Here is a 17640-nt window from a genome sequence, read left to right on the forward strand (position 1 = left end):
GACTTAGGGTGTGGAAAGGAAGTGGCAGGAAGAGACCTGACTTTGCTTATCCAGAAAATGAGTCATTTGGCTGGGAATACCAGTGCTGCCTGTTTTCTTGTCAGTGCTTGAAGGAGTGGTTTAGCTACATGCAAGCTAGTGCCTTCTTACTTAATTTTATTGTTTGAGCCCTGTTGGACTAAGTGTTTTGGGAAAGATACTATCAAAGAACAATCTTGCACTGCTGACAGAATTTCCTGTGGTTTCATACCTTAAAAGAGAAGTGACCTTGTTAGGTTAGGATCCACAAACAGCAGTGCTTAGGTCGGTTCATTCATGGAGCACCTCTGTGGCTGGTGTCAGCAGTGTCAGAAGTATATATGACCCCTCTCCCGTTTTCTCCCCACCCCAAATTTATTTGCTGGAATGGTTACCGCTGGTACATGCAGGAGACATGAAGTGCTTGGTTTCCTTTCTGTTCTCACTGCCTGCTCCTTATCCCCAGCCTCCCATATTGTCACTCCATTTCCTTCTCCCTTTCATGTTAGTATTTCACGGTTCATTAACACGTGCAGGATTCCTTGTTGTCTGATGCCCTCTGCTGCTGCATGTTGTCTAAAAAAAATGCATATTCAGAGGTGCTGCATCTTTCTGTTCAGTATGCTATCAGTCCCAGTGCTGACTGAAGCAGGCCCTCTTGAAGCTGGGGGCTTCTCCACAGCTCTTCTATTGCTTCTTACGTTTTTTCCATTACTTTTTGCAAATTGTATAGTATTTGTAATGGAGAACCATATTCTATAACTGCTATGTTATTCACTAAATGTAGAGTGTAGCAGAAAATTGAGTTAATGTCTGCAATGATATGTCAGGAATACATCTTGTTTTATCTGGGGCTTTCTAACAGAAAGAGCTGGACCAGATCACCACTGCAAGAAGCACTGCTTGCAATCTGCCTACTGGGAACTAACCCGTTGGCATATGAGGAAGGTAAAGTGGACCTTGTGGTTTAAGCACACCCCTCTTACAACAGCAACTTGTATTTATTTTGGTGTATGATCTTGGCAGTGGAGAAAGATGAAAAGTCACGTACGCAGGGCTTCTTTCCAAGGCCCAGAGCTCTATGCTGAGCTAACGCTGTTTCCAACCACTGCACTATCTCTGCCTATTTTCTGCAGAGAAACTTTCAGAATGTCCGTCTTTATTCTGAGTTAGGAATCAATGTGGAAATCTTGCACACTCTTGTCTTTTAGCCACATTTTCTTTAGAATAGGTGCTGAAGGAAGTAGCACTTACTGACTGTTAAAGTATTTAAATATCTAAGAGTCTGAAGCCCCAGACTGGTAGCAGTTTTGTACAGTATGATGATTAAAAAGCTCCCTCTAGTGACTAATGTATTTTTGAAATCTTGTTGCATTATAAAAAATATTTGATGCCTGCTTTACCTAAGTCATTGCTGCTCTTATTTTCTACTCAGCTAAAAAAATGGATTTTTTTTAATGGATCTTGTTTCCATTACTATTTTTTTTTTTTCCGTTAGAAATGGTAGGTGTAAAAAGTGCACTTAAAACAGAAACAATGCAAAGGGCACAAACTGAAACACAAGAAGCTCTGTTTAAATATCAGGAAGCACTTTGCCACTGTGCAGGGGATGGAGCAGTGATACAGGCTGCCCAGAAACTGTGGGCTTTCCTCCTTGGACATCTCCAGAAGCTGCCTGGACATGGCCCTGGGCATCCTGCTCTGTGGGAAGGCCCTGCTTGTGCCATTCAGCCTCAGCCATTCTGTGGTCCTGTGAACCATGACTGACTGGATTTCCCTTGCATGAATCCCACCTTTTGTAAGAAAAGTAGAAAAGTCATCTCTCTTCAGCTAAGGGAAATGTTCAGTCAGTGATCTTCAGTGGAAAATAAATTTTCTTCATTTTCTTGTGCTGTCTGTACATAATTAGCCAATCAAGGCCATTGTGCTGCCCTTGGTCATGCCTATATTTTGTCCCAAGCTTGCATGTTTTTTTTTTTCTGTCGCCTACTTCAAACTCAGGACTGTCTGTCCTGTCCAGAGGGGTAGTACCTGCTGTGTTTTGTGCTTTGCGGGGTGCCTGTCTCTTCTAAGCATATTATTGCTCCCACAGCTGGCCCCTCTAAACTATGCAGACTGTTTACACATGTCTACATGCATACTGCTCTTTAGAAACCGTCACCTGTAAGTTAAATGATTAATAAGAGGCAGGTGGGCTCCCATCCTCCCTTCAATTGCTGTGAAGGTAGTAATAGCCTAGTGTGTATGAATATATATACACAAACATACCAGAATTTACTGAGCTTATTTCAAATAAATAAGCTACTTTTTCCTTCCATAGGAAGAGAGTAGAAGATTTCAGGCAGTTGAGATGGCTAGACTAAAATCTACACTGAAAATATTAGGGAAACAATGGCAAAACAAGAATGTATTGATCTTTCTTCTTGGGATATAGTGATGAGATCCAATAAAGATGAGTTAGAAAATACAGCAGATAGATTTTTCTTTTGAAAATCTGTGGAAGCAAATCATAGATATAAAATGTTCTTAAAGGGAATGGCCACAAGTTGTGCCGAGGAAGATTTAGATTAGATTTGAGGAAACATTTTTTCTCTGAAAGAGTGGTCAGGCACTGGAATGGCCTGCCTAGGGAGGTGGTTGAGGCACCATCCCTAGCGCTGTTCAAGAAGTGTTTAGATGAGGTGCTAAGGGATTTGATTTAGTAGTTGGGTAGGGATAGTGATAGGAGGATGGTTGGACTAGATGATCTTGTAGGTCCTTTCCAACCTAATGTATCTATGAATCTATTAAAAGCTCTGCCCTTTAAAACTGCTTAAACCTGTCAGAGGACAGGATAAAGCATGTGCTTGAGAATCTGAGAGTATTACCTGATCCCATGTTCTGCTGTTTTATAATATTTCCAATACTGCAACTGTTCTTGCAGATTCTGAGAGCTATACTGTTAGTGGAGAGCTTGTCCAACTATGGAGGGATAATTAAAAATATTAAGTATTTAACCTCAGACTGTTTTCTTATACTGACTCTAAATACACTCATATGGGTGGAGACTATCTAGAAAACTTACTATGAGAATTTAAAAAAAATGATTTTAGAAGCATGTTAGTTTACAGGATTGTGAAAAACCACAAGCAGCTATTGACACTGAATGAAAAAGCTTGGTGAAAGTGTCACAGATTTAGGATACATGAGTATGAAGTCTAAATGCATTGGTACTAATACACTTCATCAAAGATTTTCAAAGAAGTAGAGAAGGTTTTAGTTGCCATTGTTTATGCATTAGTAATTAATAATAATGGCTATCAATAATTTGGAATCATACAAAATTCTAGTAAAATAAACAGCCTACAAACTTTGAGAATTCCATACTGATGTCAATTTTTCTGACTATTGTAAAGTGATCCCATGATAAAGGAAATAAGTTAATCCACAATAGAAGAAATCTGTTATACAACATCCACAGAGGTATGAAATTTGAAAGGTCTTGAGACTCCTTAAAAACTGGGAGCTGTATCACAGAGCATGTGTTCCATGCAGATTACAGAGATTACTGCCTTGTAGGGCACAGCACAGCACTTGTGTGTCTGTAAACAGCTCAAATAGCAAAGTCAAAAAAAAGAGCCTGGAGTGCGTTTTGGTAATAACTACTGTTCTAGAGTTACAGAAATGCTGCTCCTTGTTACTGTAGTTCACTTGACAACTTAAAACTATTCTATTTTCCTGCCAATCAAGACAAGCTGTAGTTTTGGAGTTTAGTGTCTCAAAAGCAATGACGTGATTTGATTTCAACAGTACTAGTTGTAGTCCTCACCACTGAGAAAATAATGAATTGATAAAAGAATAATACTGACATGTGCATACAAATAATTTCTGTTAAATCAAAGTCCTTTGAAACTCTATATTTGTATTACAAGCACGAGGAGGAGCACTTGTCATTCAGAACTGAGAATCTATTTCATAAAACAGGACCTCTTGCCTATTTCAGATCACAAATTTCATGAATTGTCTGCTGGAACAACTGAGCACATGAAGCAGTGCCCCAGAACTGCAGGAAGGGGACATGTGCATTCAAAACAGGGATGTTTGCACTCCGGGAACAGAGCTTTGCTCCAGAAATCAATGGTGGGAAAATTCCTAATAAAGCCACATTGAAACAGATTTGCTGTGATGGTCTACATAGAACAAAAACAGGGATTAGTAGCTGTGAAATGTTTTTATATCAATGGCATTTTTTAAGCCAAGGCTGCACTACAGTCTTCTCCTAGCATAGTGAAGTTGGTCAATGTTGTGACCAAGCAGTTCTCTGTAGGAAATAAATGGCTAAAAGGAATTAAAATGCTAGAAATCGGGATGTTTTTGCTACAAAATACGTATTCAGTAGGAGTGAGTAACCAGTGCTATGTCATTCAAGTACTCCTACAATGAACATGGTCTCACATTTTTTCCACTCGTGAATGTGCTGTGTTTTCTTCTAACATCTTACTTCAACATATGTATACTTTTGGAGGGAGGTAAATAGACAAGCATACCGAAAACCTCCTTGAAGGCATTGATTGCACCTTAAGTGCTGTGATCTGGAATTCAAATACTGTAGCATCAGTAGCCTTACAAAAATGCTAAGAACTTCATCTTGGTATTTTTTTTTCTTTTTTTTTCTTTTTTTATTTAAATTGCCATTCATGTGCTGTGTCCAATTAGCTCTCCATTTATGAAGTTATAGATTGAATTCTTTTTCCCACAGGTGTTCACTATATTTTAATGTGTCTGATTTTCCTGCCCATTCCCTCCCTCTTGGCTTTTTGTGGTTGTAATTAAACGTTATGGGTCTCCCCTTTAAGGGTTAGTGAACCAAATTTACATGGGTAGCTTGGGGAATGTCACTACTAACAGGGTATACCCACAGTTAGATAGTTTGAACTTTTTCACTTTTTATTTATATCTACTGAGACATTAGGAAAAGTCTTCAGACTTGACAACTGTCATTTATTTTGTTGTTACAAAAGCTTAAGTAGTGAAGTTACAGTTGCTATTATATTAAGCAGATTTTCATACAAAGAACTGAAATTCCCTTCTTTCATTTTTAAAATGAACACCACTCTAATATGTGGCATAACAGCTTAATAGTTCTTCAGGAAACAAAATTTCCTCATGCTTTAAGTGCTATGTATTTATTAACCTTTTCAGGCATTTAAAAGCCTCTTTATTTTTAGTTTTTTATCCTGGAATTTACTGGCTTGGATTTACCAGTGACGCAGATCATATTTCCCATAAACTGCAGGCTTCCTTCCTTCCTATATTGCATTACAGACACTGGCCAGTTCCAAAATATTAAACAAACCAAGAATTTCCCCTGTAGTTTTATAACTTAAGTGGTCTTCAACCATAAATGTTCAGCAATACCAAGTACTTTATTTCTGCTCTGCTGCCAAAGTCAACCTTTGTCTCTACAGCCTCCCCCACCTTTTGATCACCACCAATATAGGTTTGATCTGTGCTCAGATTTATCAAGGACCCACAGTATCTTCAGACCTCATATATATATTTTCTTCGCTTGCAAACTTTTCTGCCTTCAGTGCAGCCCCACAGCACATCCTGACCCAAGCCTCCTTGTTCCAATCTTTATCAGTGCTCCACTGCAGAAGGTCTGGAGATTTAAGTGCACCCTGTGTAAGCCCGAGTCTTTTCTCCAGCTCTGGAGACCCTGTGATACCTTGGAGAGCCTGGGTCTGTCTGCTTGGCAGCTGCCCCTTGTCTACTAAAGTAGCTGGGGCCTGACCCCGTTTTGTCTCATGACAGGAGCTACTTGTCTTTGACAACACTGAGGTTCACTACGCCTCTGCTCTCTCTCTGCCTTCATCTGTCCTGCTCTCATCTAGCTGTGAAGGAAGAGAGCAGTGCTTTGGGTTTGAAGCTCAAATTCTTTCAGGCAGACATGAATGTAGGGATTAACGAAATACTGGAAATGTCTCTGACTTCAGAAGACTCAGCTCTGATGTCTGCAGTTCCCCTGGTCATTTCTGAAGACTGTCCAGAAGGCTGCCTTTGTTGTGTACAACAAAGATAGGATTTTTAACGGCACAAATACTCTCATGTGTGCTTTGCAGACTCTGCACTCTAAGTCGTTTATATTTCTTATGCACTTATGAGACTAAACTATTTTCCTCATATATTTCAATATGATATATATGTGTATGTTTAGTACATATATGTATGTATGCACACAAGAATGCTAAAATCAGAATATTAGCAATGAACACAGATTCAAATGCAGCAATTACAATACTTTTTATGCTGTGGAAATAGCTGTTTTTTGAGTATGTATGGAAAATGTGGCAGAAGAAATGCTAATTACTGTAGCTAAACAAATCCCTGCAATGAATATTATATGATTAGTTTGATGTTACATTTTTGCACAAATTTCAGGCATTCTTTGGCTTGATAACTGCTATCTATAGTTCACTGACAGTTTCCATTCCATCAAATTGATAAGGACATGTTATTCATTATGTAGGCTCTGGTATTAACCATCGATTAAACTCTACTGTACTTTCTGCAACGTATTATAAAATCAAAGGCAGAAATTATACAAAAGCATATCATCAGAAGAAGATGAAATAAGGGAAAACAGGTTTAAAAAAGTCCTACTTGTGGGCCCCTATAAATTTTAAGCATGGGATTGTTTCTAAGTAATGTCTTCTATTTGTTTCTGTAGAAACTAGAACAGAGACAGAGAGCACAATAGCATTATTTGATAGGGCAAATTATCACTCCAAAATGCTCTTTTTCAAAATAGTCTCTCCCATTAGCTCTGCATTTTTATTTTCAATAAACAAGAGCAGCGTGCTGTGCTCATCAAAAACTGCACAAGTGGATGTTACCCACTGCTGCTGTCACCACTCCTGAAGTGCACCAGCCACCACCTGACTGTGCTCACTTCCACTGTTTGGTCTTCAGAAATGCTCAGTGAGTGCTGATGAAAGCCAGTAGGTGAAATTTTTTTCTGCATGGAGGAATTCAGTGACACAACTTTGCTTCATTCGCACTTCCATGTCAGTTGCCATTGTGTCAGACTGCCCCTCTGCTGTCATCTGTCACACAACAACAAAATGTGACAGAATGTTTGTAGGAAGATTCACTCTACTGCCATATGACCAACAGCCACCTCTGATGCTGTGGGCCAGCGTAACAAAAATCATTACCTTCAGAGCAGCCATTGTACTTTAACACATTTTGGGTGTACAGCACATACACAACAGTTATTTCAGTTTTCCCAGCTTATCTTAATTTAGTCAGAACTTAAAGTTGAAATTTAAATTATATAAAACATATAACAACTCCAACTAGAATATACATTGTAACTTTCAGTTTGATGACTGGACAGAAGCCTTGCACATACTCTCCAGAAAAACAAGCTTTTTAATGTAGGAAATCGTTTGCTTTTTTCCATTTGTAGAATGTTCAATCCTATAACATATGCTTGGGTTGTCTGTTGGAAGTCACACTCCTTGAATAAATCTTCTTCTGTCTCTGCTAACAACATGTTGCATATTCATTAAACTTTCAACCTGAGGTTCATAGTTAAAGTATGCTAAGAAGTAAGTAACAAGCAGATGTGTGATTCATTCTTCATTTTCTAATAATGTCAGCATTTTTTACTAATATGCGTTTCAATGCTGACTTTTTACAAGCTTGCTTTTAACATAGACACCTTGGGGTCCTGTTACATTGTAGTGCCTTAAATGCTTTGATATCCTATTATAATGTAAAAAATAATTTTCATTAATATTTTCCAAACAATTGAAAATCTTCTAGGTAATGTTTTTAAAACTTGACTAAAATATTTTTCTTCTTTTCCTTTTCCTTTTCCTTTTCCTTTTCCTTTTCCTTTTCCTTTTCCTTTTCCTTTTCCTTTTCCTTTTCCTTTTCCTTTTCCTTTTCCTTTCCTTTTCCTTTTCCTTTCCTCCTTCTCTTTCTCCTTCTCCTTCTCCTTCTCCTTCTCCTTCTCCTTCTCCTTCTCCTTCTCCTTCTCCTTCTCCTTCTCCTTCTCCTTCTCCTTCTCCTTCTCCTTCTCCTTCTCCTTCTCCTTCTCCTTCTCCTTCTCCTTCTCCTTCTCCTTCTCCTTCTCCTCCTTCTCCTTCTCCTTCTCCTTCTCCTTCTCCTTCTCCTTCTCCTTCTCCTTCTCCTTCTCCTTCTCCTTCTCCTTCTCCTTCTCCTTCTCCTTCTCCTTCTCCTTCTCCTTCTCCTTCTCCTTCTCCTTCTCCTTCTTTCTTTCTTCCTTCTCCTTCTCCTTCTCCTTTTCCTTTTTCCTTCTCCTCCTCCTTTTCCTTTTCCTTTTCCCTTCTCCTTCTCCTTCTCTTCTTTTTTTTCTTTTTCTTTTTTTAGAGGTAGAGTTTTCACCACTAGAGGGTAGAGGAACACAGCACTGGACAGCTACTAAAACAGTCCTCATCTATAAAACTGCTCTTCCATCTTTCTCTCCAACACGACTGATCAGATGAAGTCAAGTTAACAGAATACATCTCTCATACAAAAGGTGAATGGAATCCATGTAATTACCCTCGATTTGGCTGCAAACCGGCTCTTTTTTGCCAGTGTATCTGAACGTCAGGGCTTATGTCAAACTGAATGTTGTTTCCAGCACTGAACCCAAGTACTTCGTAAAGCTGGAAAGCTGAAGTCTGGCTATACGTTAGAAAACCTAAACTACTTATTAAAACATGAAGTATTTAAGTACCTTAATGAGCCCATTTCCATAATTTTAGTCAGATTTTTGATGAGCTGTTGTCTTCTGCTTTTCAATCCAAAACATTGGGATTATGATATTCATTTTTGTAATGTGCTTTGAAATCCTTTAAGAATTTATTTGCATGGAAGAATGCAGCAACTGGGAACAGGCAGATGTTTAAAATACAATTAGGCTGTTCCTAACCATCTGGTGTTAAAATCAAAATATGGTATGTACAGGAGTACATCACTGCAACTTCTCAAGGTTAAACTGACTGGAGCTTTATGCACTCTAATTAAAGCATCTGTAAGTTACAAAATGGTCAGTTACATTCCAGGATAATGGTGTTTTAATGTATATAGCAGAAACAAAACACACTGAAGGACAGCTATGCATTCCATTTTCCTCTGAGAACAGTTTTCTAACATAACAAAATTTGCCTGCTATTGAAAATATCAAAAGGTCAGCAGTTTCTGTTGCAGGCAGCTCAGCTACTGTACAACGCAGTTCTTAATTCTCTAATTAAAGAGAGATCTTAAATATCACACAGGGCTTTAAGTGGCATTCCAGAAGTAAGAGTTTGTTTTATATAAGTGTCTTCTAATTTCAAAATACACAAATGTCTAGTCATTCATCAAACTGAAGCATATTAGTTCTTATATGCTAGGTATATTCTGTTTGGAGTAATTATAGATTTTGCATAACAAAACCCCTCACCTGACTGTCTGTGAAATTTAGTCACTTTCCTAATGGAGTTTGAAATGTGACACTACTACTACTACTACTAAATGTTTCACAGGCTTTGTTTTACAGTTCTCAGTGACACTTGTAGCGGGTTGGTGATAGGACACTTTCCATTATTAGTGGACATTCTTCAACAGGATTTGGAGTAGGATTCCTTGGTAGTGCACTGCAGGGAATTTAAGGACTCTCAGTGACCTCAACCGATATCAGATATGAGAGCCTACTGTAGAAACATAGAATATTTACTACTGATCAATCTTTTGAGATAAATGTATTAGATCTCAATAAGATACAATAACTGGAGAGATTTTACAGTTTGTTTTTCTCTCATTGTTATTTTTTTAATCGGAAGAGTAAAAAACCTCAAAAACCAGCATTTTTCTCCTTCGACAGTGCATTCATTGCTACCTGACTCCTTAGGTAAGAAAAATTAGGAGGCAATGTTTTAGAAGTATGCATGTAATTAGAAGTGAGAGAAAAAAAAAAAAAGCACCTCCAGAATCATGTATAAAAAAAATAAAATCAGAAGTTGAATATATCTTTTCATGAAACTAGATTCTTATATATTCAGAAAAGGTTTTTACTTCCTTAGAGTGTGCTAAAAGCATTAGATGAAAAAAAACCCTCCACTTTATTTAAAAAACATCTGCTATGAAGAATTCCTCCTTGAAGCAGTCACCTTTCATTGCCTCCTGCCATACACATCAACAGCTTCACTTCAGCTTGGGCAGGCAAAGAAAAACAAAGCGGGAACAGAGGCGGGCCCCAGTGTGAATGAATGGCCAGATCCCCATTTATTCATCACCTTCTGGCACAGGGCATGCAGGAAGACTGGGAGGGGAAGGCCAACAGCCTAAATCTCTGTACAAAATACCATCTGTAGCACTTGCACCCATAGTTCTGGCTTTAGGTGCTCTGGGGTAGAATGGGTATGCTTAACCTATGCAGCCATGGAGAAAGGTCTGTTCCCACTGCTGAGCCTCTGGACAGCCTCACTACATGCTGACTATGTTAGGTGCTGCTGCTGAACACCAAGCAAGGCAGTATGGCACAGAGAGACAGGAGTGTTTTTAGCTTCATAGAATCATTGAATCGTTAATGCTGGAAAAGAACATTAAGACCATCTAGTCCAACCATCAACCCATCCCCACCATCCCCACCATCCCCACCAACCATATCCGTATCCACACATTTATTGAACACCTCTATTGATGGTGACTCCATCACCTTCCTGTTTCTCCCACTCTTGCAAAAAATATTTTTTATCTAATACCCAACCTGAACCTCCTTGGCACAACTTAAGGTTGTTATCTCCCTTTGCAGCCTGAGTCTGCAGGTAATCATATGGGCCCAAGAACAAGTGAGGAACTGCTCTTCACTGTGCTTGTCAAGGGTTTGTTTGCACTACAAAACTGAGCAACATCCAACTTCGAGAGTCTTTATTAGTCTTTGCTTCAATTACTGTTTCCTCACTAGCAACATGTTCTTGGCTCCTTACCTCTCCTGGGCTTAGGCTTCTAGAAGGTGGTTCCTCTGGTCCCAGCAGTGAACTGACCCCTGTGAACTGCGGGGTGTTGCTGGAGGAGGATGCATCTGTTTCTGAGCACAGCTGGAAATGGTGGTATATGCTGGAGGAGTAATGGCACTCTTGTGTGCCTCACTGACAATCTCTTTACAAAGCAGACTGCTTGGTTATAACCCAAATTGGATGATATAATTGTGCAGAGGTGTCATACCTTCTGTCTATCTTGAAGTGAATGCTGCATTTACTTCATATTTAACTAGGTGACAAAGGAAATCTTTTTGGCCTATTGCCATGCTTTAAAATAAATACTGATAATACCAGGGAAGTTTCAGAAAAGTAGGAGAGTGGTAATGTGTTGCCAGTGTTTATAATGCACAGGAAGATTGACCTGAGCAAATCTGGGCTAGCTACATTAGCATTAGCTGTCAGAAAAACCTGTTATTTTTGATTTGTGATTACCAGTCTGGGAGATGATGATAATTGCAGAATTGTGATCTTCATACAGGTTTGAAAGGCTTTATATAATGTAAAATGAATTCCAGTTTACAAAGCGAATAGCCTACAGTATCAGACAAGCATATATAGAATAGACTAACTGGAGAATAATAGCAAAGGCAGTTGTTACTGAGAAAATGTGATACTAAGAATTGTGTTTCTAAATATGTACCTTGGGTATAGTGCAACTGACTTTGTTAGTGCGATTTGGATAAAAAAATTCCCTCTGAAAACCTTTATTCCTAGGATTGAAGACTCCTAAATAATGATCAATACAAGACTGTCCTACACTGGAATCTGGATTACCCAATAAGCTGTGTCCTTCAACAAGATAGGTTTTAACACATAGGTCATTCACCCTTGGGATCACAAAAGGAAAGTTCTGTCGGAGAGCATACACTGAAAAAGGGCTGGTCATTACATTGTATTTTAAACCTGATATGAATCACCAGAATGCTACTATAGTGAGAAGACTATGATCATACAGCGAAGGAGGAGCAGACTGCTGGAGTGCTGTTCTTCTGCTATCTGCTTTCTTAAAAGGATTTTTAAAATAACAAAAAAGAAAAATAGTTCTAGCATCACAGAATAAAATCCACAGAAGGAAGTTTAAAAATACTTGATAAAATAATGTACAGAGATGTGATTCCTCAAGAGCATGCAGGCTTCTCTGAGAGGGAGCATAATGAGTGTTAGAATCACTTATATAATAATGATAAATGGCTTAACAAATATGAGTGTCTATCTGCAGTGTCTATCTGGACATCTGCAAGCAGTAAAGAAGCCACTGTTTCTGATGAAATGTTCTGACACTCCAAACTATTGGAGAAGGCTATTTTCTCTTAATGAGTTCAGCTCAAGCTTGGATGACTTTCTGGATTAAAAGGTTCAGCCAAATAGATTATTGGGCTTAATACAGAAATAACTGGATGAAATATAAGGTCTTGTGATATCTCACAGGTCAGATTAGATGATGTAATAGTCCCTATTGACGTACAACACTATGAGTCCTGAAAAGGCTGTTACCCAATATGGTCTAGCAGTTTAGCATACACAGGATAGTCTAGACCAAAGCACACACTATGAACCAGTCCTTTTAAGCACATTTGCAGGATTCCTTTCATTATAAAGTAAAACCTTCTGGTCAAGTACAGGAGAAATTCCAAACTGGCCTTAAAGAAGAAATAACCTTCCTGGGCCATTTGTCCTTGGCATCCTTATAATAATGCCAAAATACCAAGGAAGATGTTGTCTAGTCAGGGAGCAGTTGAAAGCTACTGCTGTTCTCCTGAAAGAGTTTTCTTTTTGTTGTTCCAACTTACTGTACTTTTTCAGTCAAGTCAATTGTGGTTTGTTCATGAGCATATGAGAAAACAATTATGTCATATTTCTCATGCCAATACAAAATGTTCACTATTAAAACTGTGTGTATTTTGTACTCCATTCATAAAATCTATCCCTCCCCCATGATTGATTCTGCAGATTAATAAGAAGTATTTGCAGTTTTTGTTTCATTCAGACATGGAATTGTGTTGTTTCTTTCTTGTTCTTTAATATTAATATAAGACTTTTAAATAATCTTGTATAGAAAAATCCACAATTAATCTTTTTTTTTTTTTTCAGGTAACTGTCTATCCATAACTTTATGTAACTTGTAAATTCTGTTATATTATTTATCTTTTAAAAATTAATTTGGACATGTCTTTGAGGGGCTATTCAAGAACAGCATACACTAACTTTATAGAAAACAATTCTTCCTTAGTTTTTACATGATACATTCAGCAGTTGAATACCTAAAATCTGAGGGACAAGACTTTCTTAACAAGATCCATATATAGAATGCAAATTTTTCAGGGCTTATACATCTAAATCCTTCATTTATTTTATATGTAAGGACTAGGCTTGTATGCATAAATAGAGAAATTGACATGACCTTTCTGCCTCTTAACCATGTGCAGATAAAAAGCACAAGCACAATTATGTCTTTATGTATTGTGCTGGTGCAAAAACATTACACAAAAAGACTCCATTTTTCTTATGCTAATCCTGTTCTTATACTAATCTATATTTGCCTACACTTCGAGACTTTGCTTAGGAATCTAACTTTCTGTGGATAAAAGAATTCCCTGGCTTTTCTCCAAACTCAGATTTCTCTAAGCAGAGTTTTATTCTGCAGTTTCAAGTAACATATTCTTTGGGCAAGTCTGAATGCACAAACACAGAAACAGATTTTGGTGAGCCATTGCAGGCTGACTAACATGGCTGAGCCATTTCACATGACTGCAGACAACTGATGAGTTTTTATTAGAATTGCCGAACAATCCTTGAATTTAAATGCTGTGGAGTTTAATATTTGATTCTTTTTAGGCACCTGAAGCAGTTCTCGTTTCAGAGGTCTGAAGCTTTTGCGCACCTGGTTGGTCTTAATTGGCAGAACAATCTTAATGTAGTTTCCAAATAAGTTTTTAGTTCCTTTACCATGCTATTTCACATAACAACAATTACATATGCTGGCTCTTCCCCTCACAGAAGCAGAAATTTCTGTCACAGTAATGATACTCTGAAGTAAAATTACACAGAAACCTCCTCTGATGTTCGAGGTATCTGGGAAATCATGCAAGTGTTTTGACTGATTTAAACATTGTCTTGAAATACCTAGGAGAGAAAAGTAAAAGTAATAATATTTCACGTCATGTACCAGGTTTCACCACAATAGCCAGTGTTTTGCCTGTTTAGTTGGTATTTATGAACAGTATTAAACTAGTCCTTGGCATTTTTTTTCTGTTTTGTGTTTGCTGTGGGGTTTTTTCTTGTTGTTGTTTGTTTGTTTGTTTTTGTTTTGTTTTGTTTTTCACAAGGAAAAATTCAGAGATGATTTCAGGAGCAAAGTAAATGGGATATATTAAATCACTATCTGCTTCTTGCCATTTTAGTGCTTATGATGTATTCTGCTTATAATTAAGCAGTATTCTTGCTGGAAGCAAGCTTGGAGAAAGCTATCCTATAGTTTGGAAACAGCCACTCTGAATGTGACTGTTTCAGTATTTCTTTGCAGCCTGACAGGCAAGCAGATACACACTCCTAAGATTCTTTAGGGAAGGTAATGGGTAAAACGTGGAAGGAGGAAACCAGGCAAACTATTAGTGACAAACAACAGTACAAGACCTTTCCATACTGACTAAAGTAATAATACTTTCTCTGCAGCCTTTTTCCTGGTCTGTTTTCAAGCAGCTTAGACGTGGAATGGCTCCCATGCCATGTTCTGTAGATTCAGGTGTCTATTTAAGCTTCTGTTCTTAAGCTTCAAGAAAACAATGTGTCTTCTTCTGTTCCACCTATTTGCTGGTAACGTATGCCCTGCTTTGAAATGCTGTACCTCATTTTTCTGTTACGTATAGTTATTTGGAAAAAAAAAAGCAAGGATAAGTGAGAGTCAAGGGAGAGAATACAGTAATTGAGTAATATTTCTTTTTCATGCCTCAGTCCCAACAAAGGATGTATTTTCCTCTCTATTAGCCATATTTTACTTCTCTCTATGCACTAGAATTTATGCTTCCCCATTAAGAAAAATACATATATGACTTAAGGTTATACATGGCAGCAAGTCAAAAATAATTTAGTCACAAGATCATATCTGGAGAGAAGTACATTGTCACTCGATAATGTTCCGGAGGTGTTATGAAAATACTGATGCATTTGTATTAAAAAAAAAGTATTACTGTGATAATGCAAAGCAGCAAATATGCTGGTACAAGAAATAACCACAATTAGGAAGTGACATTTTACCAACAGTTGATGAAGTTATAACTCAGAATAGGATTAAAAATGACTTGGACAGCACATTTCATTTACATGAGTGCTAAATTAATCACTGCCCTTAGCTAATGCATTTACCAGACTTTGTGACAACATAGATGGAACCTAGATTCCTTTGTTTAATTCTCCCTTGCATTTACATGGAAAAATGCATTATGTCACCCTAAACTTTTAACTGAGCTAGTCTGCCATGCCAAAGACTTCAGAAAGAATTCCTCTCACTTCCTTCAGGAAGTTTATGCTCTTAATTGCTGATGAAAACAGTATTATTGCCACTTGGAAGTTTCTTGCTTGTGATTATAGAATTGGTATGAATAATACTGAATGAGATAAAAGATAAATGTGGAAAGGAACCTGAAAATGGGAAATAAGACAGTATGAACTGTATTCTTGATAATGGTCAGATGAGGTGGCAAGGCAGTAGAATATAGCATGTTTTGAGGCCATTTTACAAGAAGAAACAGCATACAACGTGCAATATCCTGTGCTCTCCTTGTGAAAATATGAATTCTAAACATACAATATTTATCTGTGAGAAGTATATTTACACCACTGAAGGATGAAATTTGGTGAAAAACAAACTATTGGGTCATATAACCTCTATTTATACAGCAAGGACCAGAGACCTTGCATGGACCTACAGGGTGGGGCAGTTGGTACCGTTGTCTCACTATGCACTGTGGGGCTTTTGACTTACATCTGTAAGTCAAACTACCCAGAGGCTGAAAGTCCTGGAGCTGCTGCAATACACTAGGTCCTGCAGTGCTTCTATCAGTTTGATTTTCCCTGAAAGAAATCCAGCTGGTGCATGCCAGTTCATTTAACTAATGCAGAACAGTACACCATGTACGTGAATGGATGAGAGAGCTGTTTCAGAAAAGCAGATGCATTCATTGAAAGGAATAGCACAACTTGATCCATAGATGACTACAATACAGAGGAATGTTCTTGCACGTAGCAAGGTCCTACATGCTTTAATGTTCAAGAGGCATTTCTACATGGATGCCAATCATTACAATTTCAGAGCTACTATATATTTGCACCTTTTGATGTGTTCACTTAGTGGCTTGGGGCTATGTGGAAAAAAACTTGTTATGAATTGCAGCTTTATGCTGCCAGTTCTGTCAGTAACAGAAATGTCAATTAAAACGACAAGCCACAGTAAAATATACCTGTCTCAAATATATTAGCTCAGAAGTATCTGAAGTCTGTAGAGCTTTCCAACCTCAGGCCATAACTTACGGCAAATACACTTAGGTAGGGTTTGACGCACACCAGCTCTGTTTGTTCTTCACACTGCTGCACACCCACTTGGCAGCAGATGGCTTCCTGAGCATGGTGCTGAGCTCTGACGGGCTGTACTCCTCCAACACGAGGAGTTCTGCCAGCTAACAAACTACAACAGAATCTATGGCCTATGGATCAAAACTGTCCCCTGTTCAGCAGCTCTGGGACACAGGTAGGGAGCACTTGGGTTCATCTGCACCTGTGTGGGTGGGCATGCCTTCAGTCACAAACATGCCCAACAAGCTGGTTGGGATTTCCAAAACTACTAATGAAAACTTGGTTTGCAAAGACAGCACAGTTACTAGTTTAGTTGGTTTTAGTTGCATTAAAAGGCTGTATTGTTACTGTTCTGCTCCTTGGGTCTCCCACAGATGCCCAGGCTCAGACCCATGGCTCATGCGAGGCCACAGCAAGGCAGGGCTCTAGTTTCCCATGGCCCTGCCTTAACTGGAAATGGCCCCTGCGCATCTGGGCCCACACCATGCCCAGCTTTGGCCTGTCCCCAGTCCCAGAGATGTGCCCAGGTCTGGGGCTGTCCCATTGCCCCCAGCTTCCAGCTCCTGCCAGATCAATGGGACTAGACCAGCTGCTGTGGTCTTCCCTGAGACAGGAAGTCTCCACGGCCCTCTGGGAGACCATGAACCTGTAATTAATGGTAAAATGAACTGCAGTTCTGAGTAATCTTCTGCAAATTAAATATACTAGACCTAAACTAGATATACTTCTCAGGATCTATGCATTTCAGATGTTTCACCCAGTGCCGAAACAATGATCTTAAGAAATGGCCGCCCCTTCACTAAGGGAGAATATCTTTGCTAATGTGCTTGTGGAGTTGCTTGGAGACACTGCTGTTCCCCTGAAGATAAGTGTCCAACCAGTATTTTCCTTGGCATTATGACTGTGGACTTACAAATTCTGAGCAGAGGTCAGGAAAGGATTACTTATGTGAAGCATCTAAATACGGTGCTGTAAATGTGCTAATAGACTCTTGCACAAGCATATGCAGCAATTACAATACACAGAAATAATGGCA

The sequence above is a fragment of the Cyrtonyx montezumae genome, unplaced genomic scaffold, assembly GCF_038088225.1.
Source record: "Cyrtonyx montezumae isolate F1298 unplaced genomic scaffold, pur_monq_1.0 scaffold_3, whole genome shotgun sequence".
NCBI lineage: Eukaryota > Metazoa > Chordata > Aves > Galliformes > Odontophoridae > Cyrtonyx > Cyrtonyx montezumae.